Source organism: Falco cherrug, chromosome 4 (genome assembly GCF_023634085.1).
Source record: "Falco cherrug isolate bFalChe1 chromosome 4, bFalChe1.pri, whole genome shotgun sequence".
In the NCBI taxonomy this organism is placed as follows: domain Eukaryota; kingdom Metazoa; phylum Chordata; class Aves; order Falconiformes; family Falconidae; genus Falco; species Falco cherrug.
The window spans coordinates 95,911,994-95,927,778 of record NC_073700.1 but is presented as its reverse complement, the minus strand read 5'-3'; the positions used below and the strand labels follow the sequence as shown (position 1 = coordinate 95,927,778).

At 42.4% G+C, this 15,785-nt stretch overlaps 1 protein-coding gene across 19 annotated transcripts in view; it reads left to right on the top strand.

Moving 5' to 3' along the window:
* The first annotated feature begins 207 nt into the window (after positions 1–207).
* Positions 208–15,785, top strand: part of ARPP21 (cAMP regulated phosphoprotein 21) — a 146,116-nt gene continuing 130,538 nt past the window's right edge. For 6 of the 19 annotated variants that reach the window (XM_055709719.1, XM_055709733.1, XM_055709727.1 and 3 more), the window contains exon 1: positions 3,484–3,850. The gene's annotated coding sequence lies outside the window, so the exon portion shown is untranslated. The other 13 variants (XM_055709731.1, XM_055709730.1, XM_055709729.1 and 10 more) reach the window with 8 other exon arrangements.

Sequence of the window (15,785 nt, the reverse complement as noted above, 5' to 3'; positions counted from 1 at the left end):
GCAGTGTTTGATGCTGCTCACCATTCTCAGTTGAAAAACTAGCTGCATGATACTGGGGTGACACTGGTTGGTTTTCTTTCTGGAGTATTTCTTTTGGTGTTGCTGCAGCTGGCATCTTTTAGCATTCAGTAACTTGCCCTAAGCACATCCTGCCACACAGGACAGAGTGAACTGCCAGGACTACAGCTTGGATGAATTTTTGTCTGCTTACAGATCTGATGCATAGCTTCGACGCTTCCGACCCTGAAGACACACCAGTATCCCAGCGGTGGGAGACAAGCTGTGGACACGTGGCTGTTTTACATGTTCATTGTGTCTAGTGACTGGGGTAAGGTTTTGAAACATTCAGTCCCCTCACCCCCACTCCTCCTTGTAGGCGAGTTGCAAGCCGTCTAGTGAAGGCGTGACTGAGTACCGCTTTAATGTCCTCATGCAGCCGCATTCTCTCCCTTAGCTGGGTACCCTTCTGGGGAGGGAGGGGATGATGTGCAGCAGCCAGGTGAAGTCCTCTGCACTTCAGTGTGTGTTCAAAATAGTTTTGAACTATTTGATATAGAATAGCTTGATAGCTATTTTGGGAAACGAACTTTGGTCCACAGTGGAGATGGCTGAAAGAAACACTTCAAAAGTAAAGAACTGGTCCTTCCCCCATTGCCAGCTGTAGCATGCTCGTGCCGTTTATGGCCTTTCTGCCAGTCTTTTTGCTTTCAGATGCAACTTGTAGGACACGGTGTAGGAAACGTTAAATAATGACATTAAACGTAGATGGAGCCGCATGTGACCATCCTAGGAGTAAGCCACATCAGGACATGCATTAGCAGAACGGGTTTTGGTGTGCCTGGCTGAATGCCTCTGATCACTTGAGGCGTGCACCCAGAGGCTGCTAATGCGCACCCCGTTGTGGTTCATTGCTTGCTGTATTCTTCCAGTCTGATTCTGTTCAGCGGTCCCTGGTAAAAGCAGGTGTTTGCTTCTGAGGGGAAAGAGGGATTCCAGGGGTGCCAGGATAATTTCTACTAAAGCAAATGTTACCTCCCAGCCTTCTGTGTATTTGTCTGTGTTTGACTGGTACACCTACATTTCGTTAATTCTGGCAAACTGTCTTTTATAACAAGGGCTTTCTGAAAGTACATGATGAAAGGAGTGCATTTTTAACTGTTTATTTTAAATAAGAATTGTCTGTCTGTGGGAGTCGGGTTATTTGTATCACTGTAGACAGAAATGATCACTATATTTCATAGGACCTTGCTGCTTTGTACTTATTGACTGTTTATTTTTGATGTGTAGAATTACTAATTGCAGCTAGTACCAGACGCTTCTGTCTCCTTTCAGGTTATTGTAGTAGAGGGCATTGTACCAGATGCATGGCTATTCACAGAGCATGCATTTCCAGCAGCTGAATTGCTGGATCTGCTCTAAATGATCTATGGCAATTACATTTGGCGTTGTACAGCTATAATTTTACTGCATATTAATAGTCACCTAGCAAAGAGGTAAATGCCCTTTTCTCGGCTGGGTGCAGAACGAATGCCTGGATGTATTCAATTGGGTAAAACAAGGCTCGGTTTTTAAATGGATAGCAGGGGTTTTATGTATTGGAAATGCATGTGCTGGTGAAATGTCTGTTTGCCTCTGCCTCAACGGTGTGCAGCGAGGCTCCTGGCGAGGCTCCTGGAGAAATATCATCGAGCCAGATCCCAGATAGAGACATGCTGGGGAGGGGGAGGGGAGGGGAAAGGGGATCATGTGCCATGTGCCCCATTTTAAGTGGCTCATCTGCTACCACCCAAAATCTGCTGCAGTCTTTTTTTTTTTTTTTTTTTTTTAACCCCTTTCAGCAGCTCGGCAGATCAGTGCGGATGCTATCAGGCTTCACCCGCAAAAACAATAATTAAACCCACCCTCCCCAGACCGTCGCTAAAGCTGTCCTCTGGAGTCAAGGGCCCATTTTCTTCCCTCTTCTCTTGGGGGTGGGGGCGATGGGGAGTGGGTGGGAGCAAATGGCAAGGAATCGGAGGAGATTAACGAGCTTTCTCCTTATTAGCCCTGCTCCGGTGCTTTGTCTCTGCGCCTGGCTGGGGATGGGCTGACGGGGAGGGCTTGGGGCGGGGGGGGGGGGAGCGGTGTGACTGGAGGGGTCGGCGTGCGGGGAACCACACGGACGGAGGGGCCGACAGCCAGCCAGACCGACAGCCATACCCACCCCGCGCACAGGCAGCCCCCCGGCGGCCCTCCCGCCCCGGATGCCCCCCGCCCCGGCACGCAGCGGGCGGCATGTGCCCGCGGGGGGGTTGGGTGGGGTAAGGGGGGGCGGCGGGCGCAATGGCGGCGGGGCCCCCGGCTCCTGCGCGGCGGCCCTTGGCGCGGCCGAGTCAGCACCAGCCGCGGCGGCGCTGAGCGCGGAGCCGGCGAGGAGCGACAGAAACGCGCCGCTGTCTGCGGTCCGAGGCGCAGCACGCTGCGTGGGCGGGGAGAGAGAGAAAGGGAGAGGGAGAGAGTGGCAGGCAGGCAGTACGGCGGGGAGCGCGGCAGATAAAGGACGGGCGGCAGGCAGAGAGAGCAGCGAGCCAGCGGCAGCCGGGCAGGCGCCCAGAGCGACGCGGCAGCGAGGACGGGCAGCGGCAGCGCGGCGGGACCAGGGCGAGGAGAGGGGAGCCGGCCCCAGGCGGGGGTCGGGCGGCGCCGCCGCGGCCACCGCGCCCGGCCAGCCCCGCGCCCGGCCAGCAGCGCAGCGCGGCGCGGATCTCCTCCGCGGAGGAGGCGGAGGCGGAGGAAGAGACCATGTCTTTCAGGAAGACAGGCACTGTACTGTAACAGCAGCATATCTGCAGCAAAATAAACAAACCAGCCAACCAAAAAAACCAAACAAACAAAAAAATAACCCGAGCCACCAAGACGCTGGGGGCAGATCCCGTTTGCAGGCAAGGTAAAAAAAAAAAAGCAACAAAAAAAGAAAGAAAAAAAAAAACCAAACAAAAAAACCAAAAAAGCCAAAGCAGAATCTGTAGACATTTGTGTGGCGTGATGTCCTTTGTTGTTGCGATTTCTTTTCTTTTTTTTTTTTTTTTTTTTCCTTTTCCTTCCAGCATGTGTTTTCTGTCATTTCGTTGGAGCCATTCGCCCCCTTTCCCCCCCTCCAACCCCCACCCCCCGTGATCTTTTAATTTTTGAGGTCAGGGCGGCTGGAGCATGTGAAGCGAGGGAGAGGGGAAATAGGAGCTGTGCATGGAGACGGGCTTTGCGTTTATTACATGCGATGTGCAATTATTTATAGCAACCGCAGGATTCCGACTCTTAAGATGTGGTATTTACCAGAGGGGGAGGGAGAACAAAACAAAAAAAAAAAAAAAAAAAAAAAAGGGGGGGAAAAGGGATATCATTCATAGCCTAGCGGGGCAGGATGGTATCGGTGCCGGAGCCGGAGCCTCGCATGGGACCTGGGAGCGGCGGGGTAGAGGTGGCGAACGCCAGGTAGGGCGGCGCGCAGGGCTCGCGGCTGCGGGCGGAGGGCGGCGGCGCCTCTGCAAACTTTCCGCGTCCGTCCGGCGGCCGGTACCTCCCGGCGGCAGCCGCCCGTGCCCCGGTGCGGGCGCGGTGGCGGGGCTGGGGCGCGGAGCCGGTGGCCGGGAGGGATGGCTGAGGCTGGGGCGCCGCGGAGGGAGCTGCGGGAGCGGGAGGAGGAGACCTTCCTCCGCCCAGTGGTAGTTTTAGCTAAAATGTATCAAACTGTAAAACCCTCAACTTTTGCTCGCGGATGTGCGAACACCGAGGGATAGGCTTTAAGAAGCCGCGCAGTGCTGGTGGGAAAGCCTCGGCTGGCGTGACTGGCATTGTTCTTACGGGTGGCGAGGTGAGGGCAACAGATTACTTGATGCTTCCTTAGCATATCTCTCTCTTTCTTTTCTTCCTTTTTTTTTTTTTTTTTTTTTTGTTTTTGTTTTTTTCTTTTGCATGCAGTGAAGGAGGATCACACTCCAGGAGTTACAGTCATATTGTTAGGTATCTTAGCTGTCTGTTTTCATGAAAAAAAAACCCCAACCAGTTAATGTTACTCCACTTAGTGTAATTCTGCCTACTTGTATGTGTGTGCGTTTCAACGATGTGGCTTGTAGATGTAACCAAGACGTGCTCATCCAATGCAGCCATTGCGCAGTCTTGTTTAATTGTCGATTTGGGTTTTTTTGGGGTTGGTTGTTTTTTTTTTTTTTTTTTTTTTGGTTTGCATTCATTTACCGTTTCAGCCAGCGGGGGGAACACACTCAAATTTCGGGTGCGTTTTCCTGTGCTAGGTGTGTTTTTGCGCCTCTGCTCTCCCTCCTGTCTGCGCTTCCAGGTGTGTGCGGGTTTGCTCAAATTCATCCTGCTGTCGCGTGTGACATTGCTGTAAATGTGCCGAGAGGGGAAACAAAGGCATTGAAGAGCGGCACAAGTGTTTGTTGATCACCTGTTTGACTTCTCTGCCATTGCACAGAGCTAGATGCATGCCCGGTGTGCATTCTTCTAAATGGCGTATGTAAATTTTTAGGCAAGTACAAAGCCATTGAAGCTGAGGGTGATGGGGAGGGGAAAAAGAAATACTGTAAACTGACCTGCAACTTTTCAGTCGCATAATTTAACTGCACGCTGATTTTTTGTTTTAGCAGTCTTCGTCACGGATCGAGGCAAGTTTGTGTGCACAATTAGGCTTGCAAATTGCTAATCTCGCACTGACTTTGCCTCTCAGTTCCCAGCTGGGCATGGTTACCTTGAGAGCTGTGGTATCAGCACTGTCAGAGCATGCTCCGGTGGGGAGATCGGGTGTGTTCTATTTTTAATACTGTTTAATGAAGATGCTTCTCACTCTGCAATATGCGAAGCATAATGGAAGAGCAGAGCGATGATTGGTTATGGATACTGGAAAAGAAAAATGCAAAGGTAAAAACGGAAATCCCTCAAATATTTCTATTACATTAATGAAAGAAAATGCAGCTGTGCAGAAGGGTGATCGATTAGTTGGTTTTAAATCGGACTGGTGGCGTCTAAGATGATTTAAAAAAATATCTTAAAGTTGTATGAAACAAACTGTAGATAGGAAATTATTTTGTGCTGTTGATAAATCTGATTGTATGTGGGTATACTTAAGTTGAGGAATATTCCATTTGAATTCTTTTTTCAATTTTGAAATGTCTTACAGTGGAGTAGCGCTAAGGAACATCTTCAAAATATTTTTTTTGTCTTGTGCTAACCAGTTTTGATGATTAACTATTTATGTTCTTATTGGTAGCCTCCTGAAGCAGTGATTTTGAGTTTTTCTTCCTTGCAGTTAAAAGTTAATTAAGCTGATATTAAAAATCATTCTTGCATGTAATGCTCGCAGAATGTGAGCAGCTGTAAACCTCTTGCGATATTTGTGTAAAGGAAAATACCTATAGATGACTACAGCGTGTGCCGTTATGCAAGATGTATGTAGATACTTTTGAAGAACTGCCTTGTTTAGTTCTTTGTATCTGTAGTCAGAAATACATTTATTAGCTATCCGCAACAGTCCGTGCACTCAGAATCATATAGAGAAACTTGCCTTGATTAAAGATGTCTTCTGTAAAACAACTGTATTTTATCTCTGTTGCCTACAGTTTTACTGGATGATGGTCTAAGAAACGGCTGAGTACCCCTCCTGCAAAATCATTTTTCAGGCAATTGTTTCTTTCTGCTCTGTGCTAGTCCTTCTGACTGGCCCAGGGCTAAGTATGCCAGTGAGGGCTGCTCAGGCGGGTGTTGTGCTGCATTGTACCCGTGAAGGAAAAAATACATAAGGGTGATAGAGGAAACACAATGAGATTTTTAACACAGGTGTAACTGATAGAGCTCAGAGAGAGAGAACAGTGCAACAGTTGCTTTGAAACTTTATCCTGCTGTGGTAAAACTGTGGGCCAAATCATGTTTTCCTGACAGTGCTGCTTTTCCTGTGGGCTTTACCGGGGTTATTTGCATGACTGCAGTAAACTGGACTTGGCCTGATAAATCACTGTTATTAAAAAGAATTTCTGGAAGTACATAAAAGAAACCTAAGAAGTTTTAAGATCCGATGCATTCTTGGCTTCCTCCCAGGTTATGATTTTAACAACTAACTTTAAACTTGCAATGAATAGGGCAGGGGAAAAAAAAGTGCACTGATTCTAGGATGGCGTGCTTATAGTCAGTCTTTCCTTCTGTAGGCATCACTCTTCCTACAGTCAGTGGGAGCTTTATGTTTGGAAGTGTGTCTGGTTTAGTTCAATGGTTTTATGAGTGCTAAAGACAGACACAGGGACAAATCTCCAGCAGCTGTAAATTGGTGTAGTTCCATTGGTTTTAAGAACAGTATAGATTTACACCAGCTGATGATACGCCCCTCTGCTTGAGACATACAGGATCTGTAACTTGCTTTGAGTGGTATTATTGATCTTGATGGCATTAATTTCAGAGCAGGAAAATGATTTTGGCAGATTGGCAAACCCTTGTTTATAGGGACTACTCAGGAATGAGTGGCTTGATCCAGTGAGTGCTCCCAGCTCAATTTATTTGCTCAGTTGTAAAGAGAATTTGTAACTTACGTAACTAATTAAAGGAAATGCTATTTGTGTTAAGTAATCTATTTTCAAAAATACCACTAAAGGTTGGCCAGTTGAGAAGTAATGTAACTACCGTGCAATAAACTTGCAAAATCATTTTGTCCCCTGTTCATTCATTTATTAGATTTCAAGTTATGTATTAATGTTCTTAGCAGGTAGTAAGTCAAGCAAATGGGTCACTTTTTCTTCTAGAAGATTGAAACATTCATCAAACAAGTAATACATGACAAAGACTCTGTATGTTCCAGTGGAGAGCACTTGATTCTGAAGACTTAAAAGTACTGTGTGTGGACACCTTTGTATGGTAACATGCATTTCTAGGGTGCATTCTATTTTGATGACAAACTGCAATCCAGGTAAGTAGGATTTCCCCATTTTAAGGCTGGGTAAATTGAATTGCGGATAAATTATGCAAACCATGTGAGGTCACACATCTAGGTTGTTGTTGGTGGTTTTTTTTATAGTTGTGAAATGAGACCTATTCCAGTCTTCAGCAGCACAGGTCACCCCTGGATGATAAAGCTGCCTGATTAATTCCTGCTTTTTGTTTTGTTTTCTAATTTTTCCGCTTCATATATGAAATGGTGACTTTTAGAAACATGTAGATGTAAATAAATTTACATGTTACAAATATATTTTTACATAATAATTTAATGATAAGCCCTTCTAACAAGGAAATGCCCTCAGATCAAGTGCAAGGAATGACTCGTGTCTGGTCATGTTGTTTTGTTGTTGTGTTTTTTAAATATATTAAACATGCCTATAAATTCAGGTAGATATACTGGTTACTGTTCGTGGGCAGGATATGTTTTTCATGGGTTTAAGAAGGGGGCTTACACCCAAGTCAGAATAACAGACACTGTGGTTTGCGCGAGTATGCCAGTGTGCACGCACACATAATTGATTAGAAAAATAAAAAAAAAATACATTCTTCTATAAAACTACAACACTTTCTGCTTTAATTAAGACTCATTTTTTTGATAAATAACATCTATGAGGCATTCTTGCCAAGTAAGCCCTCATTTGTCAGTGAAGGTCCAAACCGCTTAGTTATAGGACTTAAGAGCTAAACTGCTCTTAATTTTCTTCAGCGTTTGAAGTAACTCCAGTTTTAGGCTCCACATTATCTCATGTGGTGGTTTTACAGTAGGTAAACTTGATGATGCACTATCAGTGGCCCTGTGTAAGAGTGCTCCCTATATCTAGAGGTCTCCTACATTTTTCCTTAGCTTAATTTATAAGAATACCTAATACTGTAATACTTACTGTGCGGCATATGCAGTCTAAAGTTAAGTATTGGATTAATGCCAGGGGAAGAGTATTGGAGCTTTGTGTCAGCTTTAGGAAAGAAGCCCTTAGCAAACACTTTCATAATATCTTATCGCAATTGCCCTTTTCCACCTGTTAATAATGTTGCCAATATTTACTACTGCTTCCTTTTTCACTGTTGTGGTTTCCAGGCTTTCAGGTAATCCATCATCAGTACACTTCTTTATGGTTCCTTGGAAAAAGGAGTTGCTGAAAAGGTCTCCTTCCACTCAGATGTGTTGGTTTTTAATTGTATGGTGAGATTTTTAAGCTATGTTAGATCATTCCAGATTCCTAAGTAATAAGCTGGTATATGAAAATGTTACATCACACTTCCGCCCCCAACTTAACACTTAAATTCCCTTTTACTGAGAGGAAGAAGCAGACTAAATATGGGGAGAAATACAAAGAAACAAGGAGTAAACAACATAACATTTTGCGGGAGTGAGTTCATAAGGACTGTTCAGGTGAAGCAATTGCTACTGTGATAAACATTGTGAAAAATACGAAAATACTAGACAATCCACAGGTTTTTCTGTTAACGTTGAAGATGCTATGAAGTGTGAGAGAGTGATAATGACATGCAGCATGACTTAGCTGAAATGCAGAAGGCGTAGTTAGGCAGTGACAGCTGGGAATTTGAAAATTATGATTTGGCTATCCAATGACTTTCTGAAGCAGGGGGTTTAGAGTATTTTCTAGTCACTGGCAATATATGGAGGCAGTAACTACGCAAGACTGTTCTCGGGGCAGACATGTTCACATAGCATATGTTGAAGCATGTAAGGTGAGAAGTGCATTTTTATAAGTGAAAGAAAATGTTGCTCACAAAGAAACTAGGAGTCTTTTATGCTTCTTTCTCCAAATCAGATGTCTGCTCTTGATCTTTTCAGGCCAAGAGTCACAGTTAAGAAGAAGAGTACCATGGGAAAGCAAAATCCTATGACAAGTATTCTTGTAATTTAATGCTTTCTGGTATATTTCTCATTTAGTCTTAGGCAATACTATGATTTATTTATGAGCTGATAATACAGTGCCTGTGTTAAAATTGTCAAAGCTTAGTGACATTGTCTGACTGATAAAACTGTTTTCCCTCATTTGGATGCCTTCAAGCCTTTGAGTCAGAGAAAAGCTTAAATGGTCAGCAAGACGGTGTTAAAAAGATAATCAGCAATTAAACAAAAAACCCCAAACCTAACAAAAGCCTCTACACCCCTTTCCCCACTATTAAGTACTCTGAGAAATAATAAAAAAAAAAAAGTCTTTTGTTTGCAGTCTATACTAAAACATAAAAATCAAATATATATGAATCAGCTACTTTCAGGCTTCTGTTTTATCCCAGTCTTTATGGCCACACAGCAGTGATTTTACTGGATTCATCAAATCATCAGAGCCAGTTTTATGTGCTATGAATTAAATTCTGTCATCAAAAGCATGCTTGAACAGCTAATAATTTTGTCATTAATTAATCCTATTGCAGTATTTTTATTTTTATTGCCTCATGAGTTGAAGTCTCCCTGTGCCTTCAATACAGAAAGCATTTTGTAAATTTTCATTTTATCATTAACTATGAGAGCCAGATTGTCATGCTTTTTTTTGCAGGGAGTGCGTGCATCTTGGTTTTGGTGACTTGCAGAGCTTCTCATGGTGTAATGCTTTGTCTGCTGTGAGGAAACTTAGCACAGTTGGTTCCTGAGTAAAGGGAGGTGGCAAGGCTTTTCAGCTGAATGAAGCTAATGCAGACAAACTGTAGTGATTAGAAGCATGTTAGAAATACAATTCCATCGTTATGTAGTTAAATGCTCCATGCTAATTAATATGGAGTTCAATGGGAAGTTTTACTGGGTAGCCGACTTTGGTGGTGATGCTCTCGTGAAATAAGTACAGTGTGATGTGCTTCTGGAGAATATGCCTACTTTGTGCTTTTTGGATGTTTGTGCCATTGAACTTAATTTGAAATGCTTTGCCCTCAGTTGCACAAAAGTAAATTGTAAATTGCAGTGGCTTAAACTAAACTTTAAGGTTTTTCCATTTTCAAGCGACTGTTCCATTTCTAAATACACTGCCATTGGCATAACATTTAGAATAGTTTGAATGAGTTTGCTTAATGTATTATAAAGTATTTGTCATGGAGTCAGAAATGTTTATTGTGTCATAAAGGCTGTAGGAGAAACACATCAAATAAATTGGTCCACTCTAAAGGTTCCCTACAGATTTTAACGTAAGCCCGGGAAATGTCTGGTAGCTTTATTATTTGTGTACTTTATAAGCCATGAAATCTGAAGTGAGGAGGTCCGACTTTCATGCTTTTGGGTTTGTTCCTTTAAGAAAAATTCAGAGCTTTCTCCTATCGACAAAATAAAGAATTGTGAATGTAGATCTGAAAGGAAAGCATAGTGAGTAACTTAAGGCATCTTAAAATGCTGTGTTTCATAACATATGCTATTATGAGGAAATTGATAATGAAGCTATGTTTAATTCAGGTATGATTTTTGAGGAACTTTAATTCATAGAAAACAAGTCTAACTGAATTGGAAAATGCATTGTACTTACTAGCTTTATGTATCTCAATGTGCTTTTCCACTATGGTATAGCAATCTGTTTTGCATCTGAGCAGCGAAATGGAGTGGTCTCTATTGACAAGAACTGTGGCAAGCAGCATAAGAATCCTGTTAGATAATGAAGACAATGAATTATTACTGATGGATAATGTAACTTTTGTTTAATCTGCATACTGATAAGAATGACAGCATTTGAAAGAAGTCCTTGAACGACCCGCTTCTTGAAGCAATCATCTCAAAATCAGAGGCTGAGGGAAGGGAGTGGTGGGGTAAGGGGCGTAAAGGAGGATTAACGGCACTAGTACTGCTTGTAATGTGAAATCAGGTTATGTGGCATCAGATGTAGGAGGACGGCAAAGGGAAGGAGGGCTTTCAGGAGGTATTCTCTGAAGATTAAGTAACTGGAGTTTTGAATTACCCTGAGAACATATATAGGTGTGTAGCCTCCTTTCAGTATAATTTGTTTTCTGATTTAAAAAGAAAATAATTAAAAATTTCTGATGTGTGCACTGTGATCCCTGTCTTTGCGTGAAGGATCAGGACAAAGTGACTACTCCTCTGCAATCACACTTGATCTCCTCAAATCTGAGGTTACAGGAATTGTAAATGATTTACGTCTTCTGATTTTGCTGTTGCGGTATTGCTCCTTTCTGCCACCTACCTGGCAGAAGAGAAAAAGGAAGATAACGAAATTGTTGCCAGGGTCTGAGGGCAGCTACAAGGCAGCGGGCGCTGGGATGGTGCATCTTAGCCTGGCTTAATGTCAGTGTGTGAAGCTGGTGGGTGAGTCCTGGGGAGGCATGCAAGATCGTGGGCTTAGTAGTATGTAGCCAGTTCTATGAGAATAAATTGGTTTCTGTCCTTAATAGCTCTTGTCTTGGCATGCTATAAGCTCATAAATTAGTTAGGTATTTACTGAAATAGCATAATGTGCCCCATGACTACATAAACTCACACCTTTCTGTAAAGGGCTTTGTATTAATGGAGAAAGATTGGTAGAAAAGAGCAGACTGAGACACAGATCCTGATGCAGATTTTGGCTACCTGTGGTTATGCTACCGGTAACCATGTAGCCATAGTCGTGGGGCTGTGGTTTCTGCAAGACTCCCTGTCCGCTCAGTCTTTCGTTGTGATCGTTTCCGCAATGCGGGAGGAAGATGCGGCAAGCACCTACCTCTTTCAAAGCCCGCATGTTTCTTTGAAGTGTTTGTTACTCCTCAGGGTTTTTTTCAGGAAGGAGAACAGAGAACGTAATTTGTACTCACGAAGGCTAATTATAATTTTTCCTCTGCAGATCATTTCTTAGAGAGCTGTATGTTAAAATAATTGCTGCTGTTTTCTACATTAGTTATGTTCAATGTCCAGGCAGTGAAAGTCAAAATGTAGATTCTTTTGGCGCCTATTCCTGTTTGTGTTTATTTAATAACATACACTTGTGTCACATCTTTATTAATGTTGTCAGGTACTTCAAAGCCATCTGTAATAAAACTATCTGTATAAGAGTGTGTCAGAAAACAAGACAGTAAAATATAGGTACTTCTTAACAAAACATTTTATTGATTAAACAGCACCATTTCAGTATGTGGAAAAATGAAATCTGTTATTACTTCAGTACTTTGAGGGTAACTGCAGTGATACCTGAGTCTTTGGCTTGCCTAAAAAAATGACAGCAAACCGAGCAATTCCGTTGTGTGTTATGTCAAATTCTACGGCACGGGAACGTGCTTGCTAGATTTGCATTGACTTGAGGTCACAACAAGAGGAGCATAAGTGACCCAAGTACTTCTGATGCATAGTTAAATGTTCCCCTGGAATGTAATGTCATTTATTACCTATGCTCAGTAGTTGGAATGAGGCTGGCAGGTGATGGTGTAACATACCAGCGCCTCTCAGAACATCAGCTGCATGTACAAGCAATTTTGATGTCTGTTCACTGCCAGACAGATGATTTTAATAAAAGGAATTCCGAGGCTCCATTTTTTTACCTCTGATGGTTTATTTTGGGGCCAGTAACTTGAGGTGCTATTAAGCAGTGTAAAACTGGGAAAATGGAGATAATTTCAAGTAGTCTTACAACCTCAGCAGAGAAAATAAAAAATATGGAGGGGAGCTAATGTTCTATTCTTCTGGCAACAGCAATGTGTGTGAAGTAAAGCACACTGAAGTTAGGAGACTTACTGCATCCTTAAGTGTAATGTACACGCAAGGGATCTTCCTTAAAACCAGTCCGTAGCCCTGATTTAAAGGTTGCTGAAAGCGCAGGAACTGAAATATTAGAGGAATTCAGTGCAGTCCTAATAGAAGCTCTTTCCATGTTTTGTTTCTTGATGTATGTTTTAAGCGTTTATGTCTCTGCCTCGTTCCTGCCTGTTTCCATGTATACATCGTTTGTCTCTGTTCTGCTCCTTACATCATCTGACCATTCTTCATACGGGCCCTTCGCTTTTGTAAGGTGTGCCCCTAGTGTGAACTTTCCTCTATTAAACTGACCTTTCTGACTTTTCTTGGGTTTTCATCATTTGCTCGCATTTCCCAGCTTTTTCTTCTTTCCTCAGTCTACATCAGTTGCCCCTGTTTGAAATGGCTGAAAACTTTGATTTATTCATCATATAGTACTGCACTTTAAAAAGTAATTTAATTGTGTTGATATCTGGACAGTCAGTTTATAACAAAACATGTAATATAATGCATATTATCGTTATTCAAAATATGCAGGTTCCCAAATCTCTTGGACTTTGTTTTGATGCCTCTTAAGGAGGGAGTGCCAAAACAGCTCTGATTGCATCTGTGAAACAAAAGGGTTTGTGCTGGAATCAAGAAGACCTTGTGCTTTTGAACTTCTTCATGTGTGCAACTCACAGCAGTGTCCCTGGGTCCCGTTGGGGACCACAGAAACGTGTACATTTGAAGCTCCTGGAATATATTGCATTCTAAAATCCCAGTCTATTTATGTAGGGTTTTTTTTTCCCTCAAATTAGTAATATTTAAAATAAATTTAATATTTATCAGCTCTTAGGAAATAAAGCATAATGGAAATGACACAAAATTAAGTGCCTTTGACAGTGTGTGTTGCCGAAGACTTTTTTTACATGTTGGCCCTGTGCCCTTTCAGATGGGCTGCTGTCCGTGGTGTGAGCAGCAGGCATTAGCACCTAATGCAGTTCATTGGCTGCAGTTTACTGTGTTACTGGGTTGCACAATGAAAAGAGGGAAAAATGAATGGTGTTCTTACATGGAGAATTATTACATATTTCATGTCTGGATGCTTGTTGAATAAGCTTGGAAACTGCACCAAAAGCTGAAGGTTACATATTCTTCTCATCACTTTAATTATAATGATTGCATAGCCACAGATCCTGGTCAAAAGTGGAGGAGACTGATTTTAAAGATAGTTACGAAGACATCTAGTTGTCTGCATTTGAGGATCTATACTAAATCATTTTTGTGAAATGCATAGATAGAAGCCCCTTGTAAAGACAGGGAAGTAAAGGAACCGATGGCTGAAATTTCTCACTGAAATGGAAGACCGATGTATTTGAAGGAGCATGGCTTACTGCTGTTGTCTGAAAGTTTAATGTTTTATTTTCTTTTAACTGGGAATCCAATCTTTCCCCACCCCCCCCTACATTTTGTTGAGAGGTACATGTGTTTAGCTGCCAATTACAGATTTAATTCACTTCTTTGTTTTTCAGTAATCTGATTGCCATTAGGGCCTAGTTCCCTAACAGTCCGCTGTACTGTCAGTTTACTATGAAAGTACCATTCTGAGTATTCCGAAACCTAATGGAATGATGGCAGCAGTCTGAACTGATGATGTATATCAGTTATGAACTGATTTTTTTTTATTTTTTTTTTTAATGGGTTGATCTCCAGACTGGTGGACGGTCAGTGCTGTTATCTCTCGAGCAGCACTGAAGTGAAGAAATCTCTCACCACTGAAAGACAAAATTCTGTGCTATGTGGAGTCATTCCATGTTTCAGAGGGATGTCATACTAACAAGTCATTTATTCCATGAATAACGGTGCCAATACTCCTCCATGTACTCAGTGATAACTGAATCCTTTAGTTCAGCTTTTTGATAAGGAGGTGATGTTTTGATTTTTTAACAGCATATGTGTATATGTCTGTAATATCACAGACCTGGAATGCAGTGAAATGGACTTGTGTTTTCCTGTAGCCTAGGTTTAAGTTGACTGAAGGAAAGCTCTTGCTTTTATTGACTTAATTCTCTAGTCTTAATCCTTGCAATTAAAGGTATGAAAATGTTAGTTCATATAACCTTATTGCTGCAACTCGGAGAAATCTGCAACTGGATTCTGTTTCTGTAGCAGGAAGCTGATGTTGCTAAAAGATCCTTCCAAAATGTGCATTCACATATTTTGTGGTCACTTAAGTTTGAGATATGACATTTATATCGCTGAGTAAAGCTAAGCCTGGGATGTTTCCCAAATGACTGCATTGCCGATCTGCTGCTAAACTGCCTTTCCAGTGCAGTGAATAGGAGAACAGCTAGATTACATTTGCAAGATAGACAGGCAAAACATTTATTTTTAGCTTTCTGCCAATTCAGACATTGGAACAGGTGAACTCCTGTTATGTGGCACAGGAAGCTGCTATAAAAGTAACGTTCCTTTGTGTTTTTAAGCCCACCAAAATGACTGTAGATGCAGAATGCAGTCTTGACAATCCCCGTGCTTGTGCTCACTAGTGTCAGCTAAATGAAAAGAAACTATTGATTAAAACATTATTTTTTCTGGCATCCCAGTAAAGACAAGATGTGGTGAAAAGCAAACAAACAAGAAACCCCCCAAGTTTAAGACGAGGAGGAAGACGCTGTAAGAGTACCTGGCTCTGTAGGAGACCTTCCTCCACTGATGCCTGGCTGTGAAGTGTGTGTATGGGGAAAAAGTTCAGCAGTGGTAAATGGGCCATTGGAGACCTTTTCCTCTCTGCCCCACATAGCCTATAGGTGATGGGTGTGATAGTCATAAAATACCTGTTTGCTTCAAGAAACAAAAGGAGACCGATCCTTTTATAAATTGGCTAAGTAGTCTGCCAAGAGAGAGGATGCATTTGTTGGGTCACTAGCAGGTAAACAGGGCTGCTGCCTTCTGAAGTATTTGTCATATAGACAGTGAAATACCATGACAGTTTTTTGTCCTGGTTTGGTTTTTGGGTTTGTTTGGGGTTTTTTTTTTCAGGAAGGGCACAGATTTTCAGTACTTCCAAATGCCTGCCTGAAGTTATTGGAATAATTTTGAGTTACTCTTTTCCAGTAAACACCTTTAAAAATATTTGTCTTACAAAGGGGCTTTTCTGACAGTG